The sequence below is a fragment of the Canis aureus genome, chromosome 23, assembly GCF_053574225.1.
Source record: "Canis aureus isolate CA01 chromosome 23, VMU_Caureus_v.1.0, whole genome shotgun sequence".
Lineage (NCBI taxonomy): Eukaryota > Metazoa > Chordata > Mammalia > Carnivora > Canidae > Canis > Canis aureus.
The window spans coordinates 49,603,916-49,618,209 of record NC_135633.1 but is presented as its reverse complement, the minus strand read 5'-3'; the positions used below and the strand labels follow the sequence as shown (position 1 = coordinate 49,618,209).

The following is a 14,294-nucleotide window of genomic DNA, read 5'->3' as shown; positions in this document are numbered from 1 at the left end:
CTATCCCCAGCTTACTTTGGGTCTTATCTGTCGATATCACAATGTGACAGCATTCAGACACCTGTTATCTGCAAAGGCGGTGTATCTGCTATTTGTCACTAAGCAACATTCAGAAACAATTTCCTGTATTCTATTATCATGCAAAAATGCATTCAGAACAAGAAATGCACACAGAGAAAATTACTCCTCTGGTGAGATATTTTGACACAAAAAATCTTTCCTCGTCAAAGATAAAAAGCACCTTGTCACTCACTTCTAATTACTGCCTTATTTCTGTCAATATAGAGAGAAGCCAATTCCCTGTGGCAACGTCACAGAGGCATTTACCAACATGCAGAGTTGGATTCAGTCTGTAAGCAGTGTTCGCTGAGCTCAGCAAGGTCTGAGTTGACGCACACTGATAGCAGTGATCTTTAATTATAACTATCAATTTTTAAAGTCCAAGAAAGGATATTTGTCTTCATGAATGTCTTGGTATGATGAAAATCTTTGGTATCAATGGACACCTTCGTTTTCCAACATTTTCTGATATGCCTAAGGCATTACAGTGTAATTACCAACATTCACATTGCAAGAATCGGTTTGAAAAGTTGCGAACTTATTACACATTAAAATAAAGCATTTCCTGTACTGTGGTTGTGATTAATATCCATAACCAAATGAGTTGGGCAGGAATCGAGGGGTGTGAAGGTTGAGCTAAGCTGCAAAATCATTAACTACTTGTGGAAGTCACTTCCTTACAAGAATTTTAATTCTTGTAGAATTGTAGAAGCCACTAGCTTGCAACTGCTTTCCCAGGCAAGGCATTATGAAACGTAGAAAGAAAAGTAACATTAGTGAGCAAACCAGCAGCAATATTAAGGCTTTCAGTAATTCCACTTTGTACTGAGGTCAGATATATGGAGGATCTGTTAATAACGAGGGTGGATGGGATGCTGGGACCTCAAAACCTTTCCTCTGGCAACTTTAAGTGTATGATGCCATTGCTAAAACCTTGTGTAATAACTGTTCCTTCAGGCCAACCCCAATAGAAAAGAATTTCCATGAAAAATCATCAATAATATATTATCAGAGGAGTATAGAAGAATCGCTTGTATTCTCTCACCATTTTCTCATTGCTATTTGCATTGATCTGTTATTTTTATTTTGAATCAATTATTCTATGTTTGATTAACTGATTCTCAAAAAGATCTGATGTGTTTACACAGTTATGCTTTATTGAGGGGCTGTTATGTGTCAGATCCTATATTAGGCATGGCAAATACTAAGATGAATTGGAAACAGTCTATGTCCTTGAGGAACTAAAGTTATATATCTTTTTTTTTTAGAAACATAGTATTAGAGTTACAGCTCAGACCATAACCAACTTCTGATAACAAGAAGGGACTTATTAGAATATTTGATATGAGACAAAAATGGAGTGGCAAGGCCATTCAGTCTATCCCAGCTTTAATACTGGACTACCTCTAAACCTCTTTAAAATTGTTTTCTCTTAACATGTTCTCTGAAGTACTATAGTAGAGTAAAAAATCTGAAAACAAATGGAATCAAAAGGCCCATGGCCAGGTTTGTGCTATGCCACTTTCTAAAAGTATAAACTGGGAAAACTGTTGCACCTACTACAACAAAATTGGTTCCTTTTTTTTTTTTTTAACAAAATTGGTTCTTATTACTGAATATTGGTTATATGTTAGGCATGATACTAAATGTGGCTTTTTACTTTATTTATTGGAGAGAAAGAGAGAAAGAAGAAGGAGAGAGATCATGCACTGGCGGGGGAGATGGAGAAGCAGACCCCCCACTGAGCAGGGAGCTTGATGCAGGACTAGATCCCAGGACCCTGATATCATGACCTTAGCTGAAGACAGATGCTTAACTGTTGAGACACCCAGGGGCCTCGTAAATGAGTCTCATTCATTACATTCGTATAACCACTTATGAGAAATGTTCTAGAACCATATCTCAATTTACAGATGAGAAGGGAAATTGAGGGTTAGAGTGATTAAGAATATTATACAGTGTCAAATAATTAAGTAGCAGAGCTGGGGAGCAGGGTGAAGCCAGGTCATTTTGACAGTAAAACCCACATTCTTACTTTTCGTTCCCTTCCTACTGATTCTCATTTAGGTCTTCAACAATTTTAGCTATACCCTTGCAAGTACTGTCTCGGTCTCCAATCTCTTCTCACCTCAAACTCATCTTAATTCAGTTGCCATAGTGATCTATTTATAATGTAGACCTGACCATATTCCACTGCTGCCTAAAATTCCTCAATAGCACTTTGTAGTCCTCTAAAGAGGAGATTTTTTTTTAAATTTTTTTTAATTTTTTTAAAGTTTTTATTAATTTATGATAGTCACAGAGAGAGAGAGAGAGGCAGAGACACAGGCAGAGGGAGAAGCAGGCCCCATGCACCGGGAGCCTGATGTGGGATTCGATCCCGGGTCTCCAGGATCGCGCCCTGGGCCAAAGGCAGGCGCCAAACCGCTGCGCCACCCAGGGATCCCAAGAGGAGATGTTTTTTAAAGTATGAATATCCACCTCCACCATGGCTCACTTAATTACAGCACAAGGTCATCACTTTCTGCATATCTTGCTTATCCTTTTCTTCCAGAGACTTCATTGCCTTCTCACACATGCTCCATAATTTAATCATACTGGGTCATGAAAGTATTTTGCTATCAGAAAATGATTAGAGTGTTCTATTCAAATTCAAATAAATTTTTCACAAAATCTTTATACTCTTATATCATGGGTACTGCTAATGCTTAAAATGTCTACTAGTGCTGAACCTTTTTCCTAAGAACTAATATGGAATCACAGAAGACTAGCTAGTTCTTCTATTTTTTCTTTTCTTACTCAATTATCCTACCAATTTCCTCTGAAAAAATTTCAGGTGAGAATCTTGAGTTGCTTTTAGGCAAGGAGGTAGGCTTATGTGAACACATTTGGAAAACACTGTGTGAACTTCAGTGAACAAAGTAGGTTAATATATGTTGGATAAACTAGAAAATTAACATTTATGCCAATCTTATAATCACCTGAGTATTTGAGTGAAAATAAGAATTGGTCTTTGCTGTAAATATTGATACTTAAAGAATTTAATGTAGTACATTGATATTTCTGAGCTTTACAAGCCAGCAATTCTACTTAGTTAAAACTAATTAAGAAATAAACACAATTATCACATTAATTGAAACCTTAATTTACTAAAAAGCCTTTTTTCTCTTTACTAATATTGCATTTGTAATAAATTTTGTCAAAGAATATATTCGATTTTTTTTTCCTAAGCCTTGTGGCATTTTTCATGGATATTTGCTATGTTAAAATGCAAAGACATCTTGAGGTCCTTTTAGTAAGTGTGATACATTAGAAATTGATCAACCTTTGTTCAAATTTACTCAAGGCGTTTTATAATTGTACTCTCATTTAGTGTTTTTTGACATGTGAGGAAAGAAGGAATCTTCTATTTCACAAAGAAAGCAAGCAGTTGGGTCTGCTGACAGCATCCAAACAGTGTATAGCACATGACAATTTTATTTTATTTTATTTTATTTTATTTTATTTTATTTTATTTTATTTTATTTTTTTATTTTTTTAATTTTTATTTATTTATGATAGTCACACACACACACACAGAGAGAGGCAGAGACACAGGCAGAGGGAGAAGCAGGCCCCATGCACCGGGAGCCTGACGTGGGATTCAATCCCGGGTCTCCAGGATCGAGCCCTGGGCTAAAGGCAGGTGCTAAACCGCTGCGCCACCCAGGGATCCGCACATGACAATTTTAGAAGAAACTAACAATCACAACTGTGAAATATCATTGCTATTTGTAACTGTGATGGAGATGATTTGTTACAATTATTAAGTCCCTCAGACCCTTGCTGTTTCCCTGCCCCATTAATCTTGAGTGACCATGGGATTTGCTTTGAATAAGGATATGTAGATGAAACTGACAGAACACTAACTCTTAGAAAAAGGTTTGGAGAATGTTTATTTCTATTTGCCCTCCTAATGTCCTTTGGCATGACAGAACATGTTTCCAAATGGGGCTGTCCCTCAAAATGGGTCCCAGATGAAAAAGAAACATGGAGCAGTTCCATATTATCACAGAACCCAGAACTTCAGCTCTCAACCCAAGCTGACATGATGAGAAGAACAACTAAAAACTTTGGTTATTGCAACATTCAGTTTGCTATTTTGTGGCACAACCTAGTAAAAGTTGATAATAGTATTTTCTTTCTACTTCTGTTTAGAAATTTGTGTCAGTTTTGACACTTTACCCTACAGCCTACAAAAGCTCTTTATAAGAGTTTTGGTAATCACAATTATGAAAAAAATTAATTTAATAAAATATCAATTAAAAACTTAAATGCAGACAGAAACTTGTACACTGAAAACTATAAAACATTGCTGAAAATTAAAGAAGACATTCATAAATGGAAAGACACCCTATGTTCATGGATTGGAAGACTTAATATTGTTATGTTGACCGTGATACCCAAAGCATTCTATAATTTCAATGCAATCCCCATCAAAATTTCAATGGTGGCAAGTTTTGTTTGCTTGTTTATTTCAGAAAGAGGGGAAACCCAAGCTAAAATTCATACGGAATCTCAAAGGATTCTTGATTGCTACAACAAATGGAAAAAGCTAGAGGACAACTACACCCTAATTTCAAAATTCAGCAGAACTACAGTGATAAAAGCAGTGTGGTACCAGGATAAACACACACATGCACTGATGGAACACAATGGAGAGCCCAGAAACAAATCCTCACATTTTTGGTTAAATGATTTTGACTAGGTTGCTAAGACCATTCAGTGGTGAAAAGACCATATTTTCAAAAATGTTTCTGGAAAACTAGATATCCAAATCCAAAAGAATGAGGTTGGACTCTTAACTTACACCATATGTAAAATCAACTGAAAGTGGATCAAACACCTAAGTATAAGAGCCACAACCATGTAACATTTAGAGGAAATAATAAGAAACATGTACATGGATTCAGCAGTGATTTCTTAGATATGACACCAAGCACAGGCAATAAAAGAAAAAATAGGTTAATTGAACTTCATCAAAATTAAAAACTTCTTTGCACCAAAAGATATCATCAAGAGAATGAAAAGACAACCCACGTAATGGGGAAAAACACTTGAAAATCATATATCTGATAAGAGATTTTTATCTAAAATGTACAACGTACCTACAATTCAACAACAAAACAAACAATTTAATTCAAGAATAGGCAAAGGAAGACTTGAATAGACACTGCTCCAAAGAAGATATATACAAATGGCCGATAAGCATGTGAAAAGATTCTCAATGTCATTAGTCACTACAGCAATGCAAAACAAAGCCAAAATGAGATACTGCTGTACATCTATTAAAATAGAGTTTATCAAAACATGGAAAATAACAAGCATAGACAAGTAAGTTCAAACTTCCGTGCATTGCTGGTGGGAATATAAAATAGTACAGCCACTGTGGAAAAGAGTTTGGCAACTCCACTCTTAGATATATACCTGGAAGAATCCCAAACAACCCAGACACCTGTACACTAATGCTCACAACAGCATTATTTACAATATCCAAAAGATGGAAACAATACAAATGCCCATCAATGGATGATTAGACAAGCCAAAAATGTAATGCAGATAAATATAAAATAGCATATTATTCAGCCTTGAAAAGAGTGAAATTTTGATACATGCTACAACATGGATGAAACTTGAAGACATAGCCAAGTGAAATAAAAGGACAAATACTATATGAGGCACTTATTTGAGGTACCTAGAATAGGCAATTCATAGACACAGAAAGTAGACTAGAGATTACCGAGGCCTGGGGGAAGAAGAGAACGGGAGTTATTGTTCAATAATCCAATTGTTCATAACTACATATAGTCACAGTTATATGTAGTCATATTATTAGAACTATATTGTTAATAACTACAACTATATTGTTAACAGGTACAAATTTCTTGCATGATGCAAAAGTTCTGAAGATAGTCATGGTGGCTACACAACACTGAATGAACTTAATGAAACTGAATTGTACAGTTAAAATGGTTAAAGTGGTAAAGTTTATATTATATATATTTTATCACAATAAAAAAGAGATTGGTAGATCTCTGACATGGCAAACTGGAAGTCAGATTATTTATTGAGTGTAGTGTGTCTCAGATGCTGTGTTAGGCATTTAACCCATCTTACTTTATTTGATGATTACAAAAACTCTAGGTGAGGGTATTATCTCTGTCTTAATAGATGAGGAATATGAAAATAAGGGATGTTGAATAATTTGAACACAGCTATACTATGTGACAGAATCCAGGGTCTGATCTATGATGGCCTGAACACTAAAGCCCATATTCTAGCTTCGCATGCTGCCTTCCACATAATCATTTCCATCCCCACCTTTGTTTCCAGAATACTGAATGTTTTAAAGGGTGTAGTTACTTTTGTTGAGTCTTCTATTTTTTGAGCACTTACTTGTGCAAATCTGGAAGTTAATTTGTGTTCTGTTTTCACATATAAAAAGTAAGACTTACTACTTGTTAATCTCTCTAATGATAATAGAGATAGGTTGATACTATATGGTATTATTACTGCTGGCTTTAAAGTGAGACTGTTGGGGTCGCCAGGGTGGCTCAGTGGGTGAGTGTCTGCTTTAGGCTCAGGGCGTGATCCTGGAGTCTTGGGATCGAGACCCACATCAGGCTCCCTGCATGGAGTCTGCTTATCCTTCCGCCTGTGTCTCTGCCTCTCTCTGTCTCTCATGAATAAATAAACAGAATCTTGTAAAAAAAAATGAGATTGTTGGTTCAATCTTGGCTCCACTGATTGACTTGCTATGTGATAATGGACAGGTCACTTAACCTATCTGTATTTCAGTCCTTTCACCTTCAAAATAAAGATTATAACATTACCTTACTATATGACTCATATGAGGATAAAGTGAGATTAATTATTTTTTTTAAAGATTTTATTTATTTATTCATGAGATACACAGAGAGAAGCAGGCTTCTTGCAGGGATCCCAATGGTCAACTGGTTTTTGCTTAATTTTGCCTGACTTTGCTTCTGTAATAGTGGAAGAAATACATTCAAGCATTGTACACATAATTCTAAGGGTTATGAGACAGCCAGATATAATCTAATTGTATAATTATACAAATAATCAATGTTAACAAGTAAATTAGAAGACTGAATTATTTAAGTTAAATACAGTCACATATAATCTAATACCTGCTAAAAATAATAAATCTATATTCCATAATTTGGATTTTTGAATTTAATTTTGAAATGTTTGCCTTCAGATTCACAGAGCTCTTCCAGGTAACTGGTGTTTCAAGCTAACCTTGGGTTGAGATTATGAGGAGATTAAATATGACAGTTCTTAAAGATCATTAATAGAATGAAGGCATCCTACCAAGTATAATCAGAAGAAATATACAAGCAGTTAAAAGGGGACACATTTGAAGTAGAAGTTATTTCATTTCATTTTTGTGTTTAGAGTCATTTCAGTCTTCCAAAATTTTTAAAAGGAAAGACTTGTAGAGTCTTAGTGTTGAACACATGTAAAGTGAATCATAGTTGAAAAGTGACAATGGATAGGTAGAAGGTGAGAGAATATCTTGTCCTTTCTTATACATATTTTCTAAATGTTTTTTATTGTAAGATAACAATAAATATTATTAACTTACATTTATTGTAATGCCTGTCCATTCAGAAATTAATTTCACATAATCTCATGTGATTTATACAAGTGAGTCAAAACAGTGTAAGTTTATTTTTCTATTGTTTTGCATGCAGTGTAGAGATCACCTTGAATTTTAATAGCCCACTGAGGACTAACCATCTTTACTCTGATTTTCAGTGCTGTGTTAGTTGTTTGTCTTGGCAATAAGTCTCTGTGTGTGCATGTGTGTGCATGTGTGTATTTTTGACCTTGTATATAATTGTGCAGACATTTAATTGTGCAGATTTAATTTTATTTATAAATCTTCTCTAAGGATCAAAAAAAAAAAAGATCTTCTCTAAGGTAATAAGTCATCATTCAGCTATCTACATGATTCCCAGTATTTGCTGAGTATGAAGGGATGTTGGAGGATGGAAATGAGAAAAAGAAATAAGTCTGGAAAGCAATAACGTGTTAGTAATAAGAGAGAGGGATTTGGAGTTACAAAACTGAGTTCAGATACCACTTCCATCCTTGACCCATTAGATATCCTTGGGGAAGTTACTTAAACTGAGTGAGTTTCCCATATTTAAAGAGGAATATTAAAATTTACATAACTGGATCACTCGATTACATCAAATTATATTAAACAAAATTACATTATAAGCTTGGCAAAAAATAGATAATTGCTAGTTGTTAGTTTCCTTCTCCCGTACTTGGCAATCTTGAAGTTTGGTGTTATCTACACATGTTTATCACTGATTTAAAAAAAGATTATTTCATTTTTCCAAATGTTGGGGTAAGATAGTCTTTAAAAATAGAAGCTTAATTTAAAACCAAATAAAGAAACTAATTATTTCTTTTATCAAATCCTGCCAAATGAGAAAGCTCATTTCTTTTAATAAAAATCCCATTAATATGAGGGACTTAATTTAATTCTATTTTCTCCCTTCTGCACTCATGAACATTCATTAAATGTTAGTTTATTTTTATATTAAAAAGCAGCATTAGATTTATGTCTTAATTACCTTGGATTTATTATTAAAAGAAACATACCCTAAGAATATTGATAGAACTATGAGAAAACTTCTTTTAGTGAATTATTTGAAAAACAAAGTCCTTGTCTTGTATGCCATAGGTATCCAATATATTTGTTGATAACATTGGGAAAGACTATACATGAAAGTTGGAGTTATCAATGTCTTGCTGACAAGTATGTAAAAACAGGGGTTTGGATTAATAAAATTAACTGATTCATCTTGAAATTGCTGCCTGTATTATAGGTCACTGTCTAAAGAGAACCTGGGTCATTATAACAGTAGGAGATTGAGGGACCTGGGAACTAAACCTGATTAAAGGTATCTAGTCACTGAACAAAAGTATGTTTCCCAATATTGCTAAAGTTAATACACAAATAATGAAAGATTAAAGACTACAAAGCTACAATGCCTAGGTGACTCAGTGATTGAGCATCTGCCTTTGGCTCAGGTCATGATTCCGGGATCCTGGGATCGATTCCTGTATCAGGATCCCCACAAGGAGCCTGCTTCTCCCTCTACTTATGTCTGAGGCCTCTCTCTCTGTGTCTCTCATGAATAAATAAATAAAAATCTTTTTAAAAAATTAAAAACTACAAAGACTACAAAGCTTTTTAGCTACAAATAATAGAGTAACATTTTCACAAGTGTAGGTATCAAACCATCCTACTTTTTCCCGATTACAATACCCTCCAGATTACAAACGTCCTCCAGATTTAGTATGTGTCAGAGAGGAAGGCTCAATAATTCTACCCTTTGCAATTCTGGGATTATTTTTGTTTCTCTGTGGCTGTGAGACCAGATTCTTGTTACATTGGGGGTGTCTCTTAAGCTTTTTCTGGATTGAAATTATCCTATTTTGTTTGATTTCATGTGAAACCAATTTCAGGGAGATTTCCTAGAGCATAGGACTCATTTAGTAATGCTTTACTTAATTAAATAATTAATTATTCAACATAAAGTTATTAATTCAATGCTTACTACCAACAAAGCATATTTCATAGGCTGAGAATGTGTTATTAAAACCAAGCAAAATTGTTGACCACATGGAATATTTGGAGTATTGAGCAAGGCACATAGTAAACAAACAAAACAAACATATATTTACTGGTAAATGTAAATGAAGAAAATAAATCATGTTAAAATGTATAAGAAGTAGAACCTGTGCTAGTTAAGATAATGTGATAAGGAAAGTCTTATCTGAGAGGCTGACTTTTCATTGAATATTTAAATGAAATGGAGGGGCTAGTTAAAAGAATATCAGAGGTTGGGGCAATTCTAGGCAGAGTTAATAGCAATTTTAAAGACCTTGAGATAGGTGTGTTTAAGGGATGTCATGGAGGCATGTGTGTACCGTTAAGTTGAGCAAAGGAAAGAGTAGGAAGAAGGATAGCCAGGAAGCATAGGTCATGAGGATCTTGTGAACCTTGGCAAGAATTTTTTAATGTTATTTTGTACTGTTTACAACCAGGGCAGGGTTTTGAGCAGTGAGCTGTTATAATCAGGTTTATATTTTAAAAGGTGAACTTATGCTGCTCTGAGGTAAACTTAGGATGCAACGGTGAAGCAGGGAGATCAGTTAAGAAGTGATTGCTATAGTTCAGGAGAGAGTGTATGGCTGTCTGGATCATAGTAAAGGATAAAAAACACTATATTGTGTCAGGTACCCAGAATTTCGTGAGTCATTCCATTTTGCAAAGATTGTATATTCCATTAATAATCTATAGAACATAAATATAAGTGAATAATTTTTCACCAATTTGTAAGAGAAATATAAAATTATCAAAAGAGGTTCATAAAAGGTCAAATGAGAAATTAATATGGTGCCTTTGTGCCTCCTCCTAACCCCATCAACAAGTTGAAAATAGGAGCAAAAGTGTTGGTGAAGAGAATTGCTACAATGGGCATTAGACTGTGCCTCCTCATTACCATGGTCTGCAGAGCATTTGGGGAATCTTCAGGTTTACTGAGGGCATGGGGTGGTTGGAGGGTGACTGGTGACGGCAAAAGAGGAAGGAATTGTGGGAGGTTCACAGCCCATATCTCAGAGGACCTGTTGTATGAGAGAAGGCATTAAGTAGAAACTCAGGAAGGGGAGGTGGTCATCCACATGTGTTGACAGAGTCAACAACAACAAAAAACCTGAGTTGTGCTGGTGTTGACATTTGGTGACTAAGAATAGAGATGATGCTGACAGGTAAGATAAGACACTGGACAAAAAAAAAAGAAAAAAAAAAAGATAAGACACTGGAGTCCCAATGACAGAAAAAGAAACCCAGAGCCTTTATCTCCCCTTGTCACTACCACAAGGATATATAAGCTCCCATCTGCTCCCAGACATCTTGGAAAGGAGTGGTTTAAGTGATGACTCTTGCCTGGGGAGATAATACTGCTCTGTTCCAGAGTTCTGTGAATCAGCTACTTACTCACAAAGAAACTGTAGAAGGTAGAGAAGATGGTGTGCTAGTTATAAAATTTAATGCTTTTGTTCTTTTCCTTTGATTTTAGGAGTAGGAATGCCAAAGCAACATGAGGTCAGTTTTACAAAATAAAAGAAATCCACATTTTGGCATATTTGCTTATCATGATCTAATTCCTATATTTCTACATCAGTTATTGTTTCTACTATATAAATTATATAAAAAAACTAAGTTGAAAAAGAAGTTCATTATGGAAAAGAAAAGGAGCAGCAAAACCCATTTTAACTACACTGATACTCTTAAAATAGCTTTCCGTGTATGGACAGCCAATTTAAAGAGCTAAATACTTCAGCTGTAGTAGGGTCATAAATAGAAAACTTTTATTTTCAGTTTCCCTCTCAATGCTGCAAGATTACTCTACAACTTTCCAGAAAGGCTTGGTCTGTGAAAACACAATAGGCTTTTCCAAGATTATTTGGATCTGTTCATATTCCTGGATATTCACACAGGTATCATGTACACATCTGACACACTGAAGAATTCTGAACTTTCTAGTTTCATATAATGTCAGGCATTTAATGTCTCAATCTGTGTTATACATGGCACATATCCCTCTCTATAAAAGGCATTTGTCCTGTCAGTATCATCTGCTTTAGATTTCAATTTCTTAGGGAAGAGCTGTGCATTTGGTAAGAAAGTAAAAAGAAATTTTATAACCTTTCACTATTTCCTAATCAAATTATAGCTATAGTGGATATTTAACTCTATATTTTCTTTTTTTCTTTTTTCTTTTTTAACTCTATGCTCCACTGGAAATCTGAGCTTCCTTGGCAGATGTCTAGTCTATTTGGCAGGAAAACAAAAGATGGTTGTAATCCTTTGGCATTTCTACTTAGATCATAGCCCTAGTAACAATTAGCTCTATATTTTCAAACATGACTTATGTAACACTTCACTGAAGAATTTGAAGTGTTGCATTGAAGTTGGGGAGAAAGTAATAGAAATATAGGCAAACTGGAGCCAAATTAGGAATGATTATGTTTGTGTGATTGCCTGTTTACGTTAGATTTTATTTCAAACAATCTAATACTTAGGTATTTTATATATAAGCTATAATGAAACAATGAATGCAGAAGTAGGCATTTTATTTTATTTTTTAGATATTTTATTTATTTATCTGAAAGAGAGAGAGAAAGAGACAGAGCAAGAGCAAGGGGGAGGAGGCAGAGGGAGAGGGAGAAGCAGACTCCCTGCTGAGCAGGGAGCCCAAGGTCCTCAGGCTCTATCCCAGGACCCTGAGATCAGGATGTGAGCGTGAGGCAGATGCTTCACTGAATGAGCCACCCAGATGCCCCGGTAGGCATTTTAAAATGAAAGGGAAATGAAACATAAGCACAGGAGGAATTTTGTACAACTATATTGCTTTTAAATTAGGTAAGCCTGAATTTGAATATTAACTCCATCTGTCAGATCCTGTACCAACTTGGTAGGAAAAGTTTTCCAAACTCTCTAAGCATTGATGTTTCTATGTACAAAATGGAGCCAATAATTCATATCTGTAATTTTGAGACTAGTGAAATAATGTATGTAAAACACTAATACTAATTTGTATGCAATAAACTTCAATAATTACTGGTGTCATAGGAAGTAAAATGGGACTTTGTTTTGTTTTCAGAAGAAAACCCAAGACAACAAATAGATGGCAAATATTATATACTCCAAAGTGAAGTGCTAGTTCACTTACCCTTGATTTTCAAACCACTTTAGGTACCATTAGCTGAGCACATATCATCACCTTATAAGTTTACAAGGAAGCCAAGAGAACAGTTGGACCACAAAGAGGATTTTATCAGAAAGATACAAATGTGCTGCAAGTTCCCTCCAAACAGTCCTCAAAGAGGGCAGTGATTGTTTTTCCTTTATATCAAGACCTTCATATGTGGACATTTGAGTCTGTAGATTAAAGTGGGCTATTTCTGACTCATATCTGAAGAAATGAATTTATGGGTGGTTAAATGAAGGAGTCTGTGACAGCAAAATACAGGACTGAGAAATAATTTCATTCCCACTAAAATGGACCAAACACACATGTTTTTCATGGATCACATTGACTATTTTCATGTAGACCATCTTAAGAGCAAGACTATCTGGGATTGTCTATAACCCTCCAAAAAGATTTTCCTGGAGTAGTGAGGTGAGCTCAGCTGATTGATTTCACAATGGTACAACTTTAGGAGCTGATGAATTGTAAGTGATGCCCTAGAATAAAGACATTTAGCTTTGTTAAGAGAAATGTAAGTGAGAGATCTCAAGAAATTGGAAATTGAGGGGGAGAAGGAAGGTTCCTGAGGAACACTCAAATTCCTATTTGTAATGATTTGTCATTAAATGCTTATGACATTACCAGGCAAATAATATCTTCCCTAGAATTCGCCTCTTTACCCCTTCCCTACTGGAGGAGACTGAGCCTGCATAATGAGCAGAGAGTCAAAATGCACAAAATGGAGAATTAGAAACAAAATGAAAAAAAAAATCCTTTCCCTATACTTATTGGCTTCCTACCTGGAATAGACTCTTTCTAGACAATAATAGAATTTTGGCTATTATACAATATTAAATATTTTGGTTGCTTAAATAAAATTATTTTGTATTCTTTAATTATTTAAGAAAATCATTGGATATCATTCCAGAAAGTTCTCCCATACACATCCTTAATCACCTCTCAGAGATAGCTATTATTCTATTTTTCCCTACATTTGCCTGTTTGAGAATTCAATATACATAGACTCATACAGCACATACTTCTTTGAATAAGGTTTCTTTCATGCAGTGTGTTTTTGAGATTCATTCGTTCTTATTGTTATACGATCAATAGTTTATTCCCTCTTGTTGATAATTAGTATTCCTTTGTATTTCTCAATTTGTTTATCCATTTACCAGTGATGGACACCATGACTATTTCTAGTTCGAGGCTATGATGAATAAACCTGCCATGGTTATTCTTTTACATGTATTTTGTAGATACATGTTTCATTTTCTCGGGTAAAAACCTAGGAGTAGAATTGACTACTCAGAGGGTAGGTATATATTTAGTTTTATAAAAATTTGCAGCAAATTTTTCCAAAGTGGTTGGACCTTTTTTTACTTCCATCAA

General features: G+C 34.9%; 1 protein-coding gene across 4 annotated transcripts in view; it reads right to left on the bottom strand.

Annotated features, from left to right (window-relative positions):
• CNTN5 (contactin 5) overlaps window positions 1–14,294 on the bottom strand; it is a 1,290,695-nt gene that overhangs the window by 918,146 nt on the left and 358,255 nt on the right. The gene's annotated exons all lie outside the window — the stretch shown is intronic.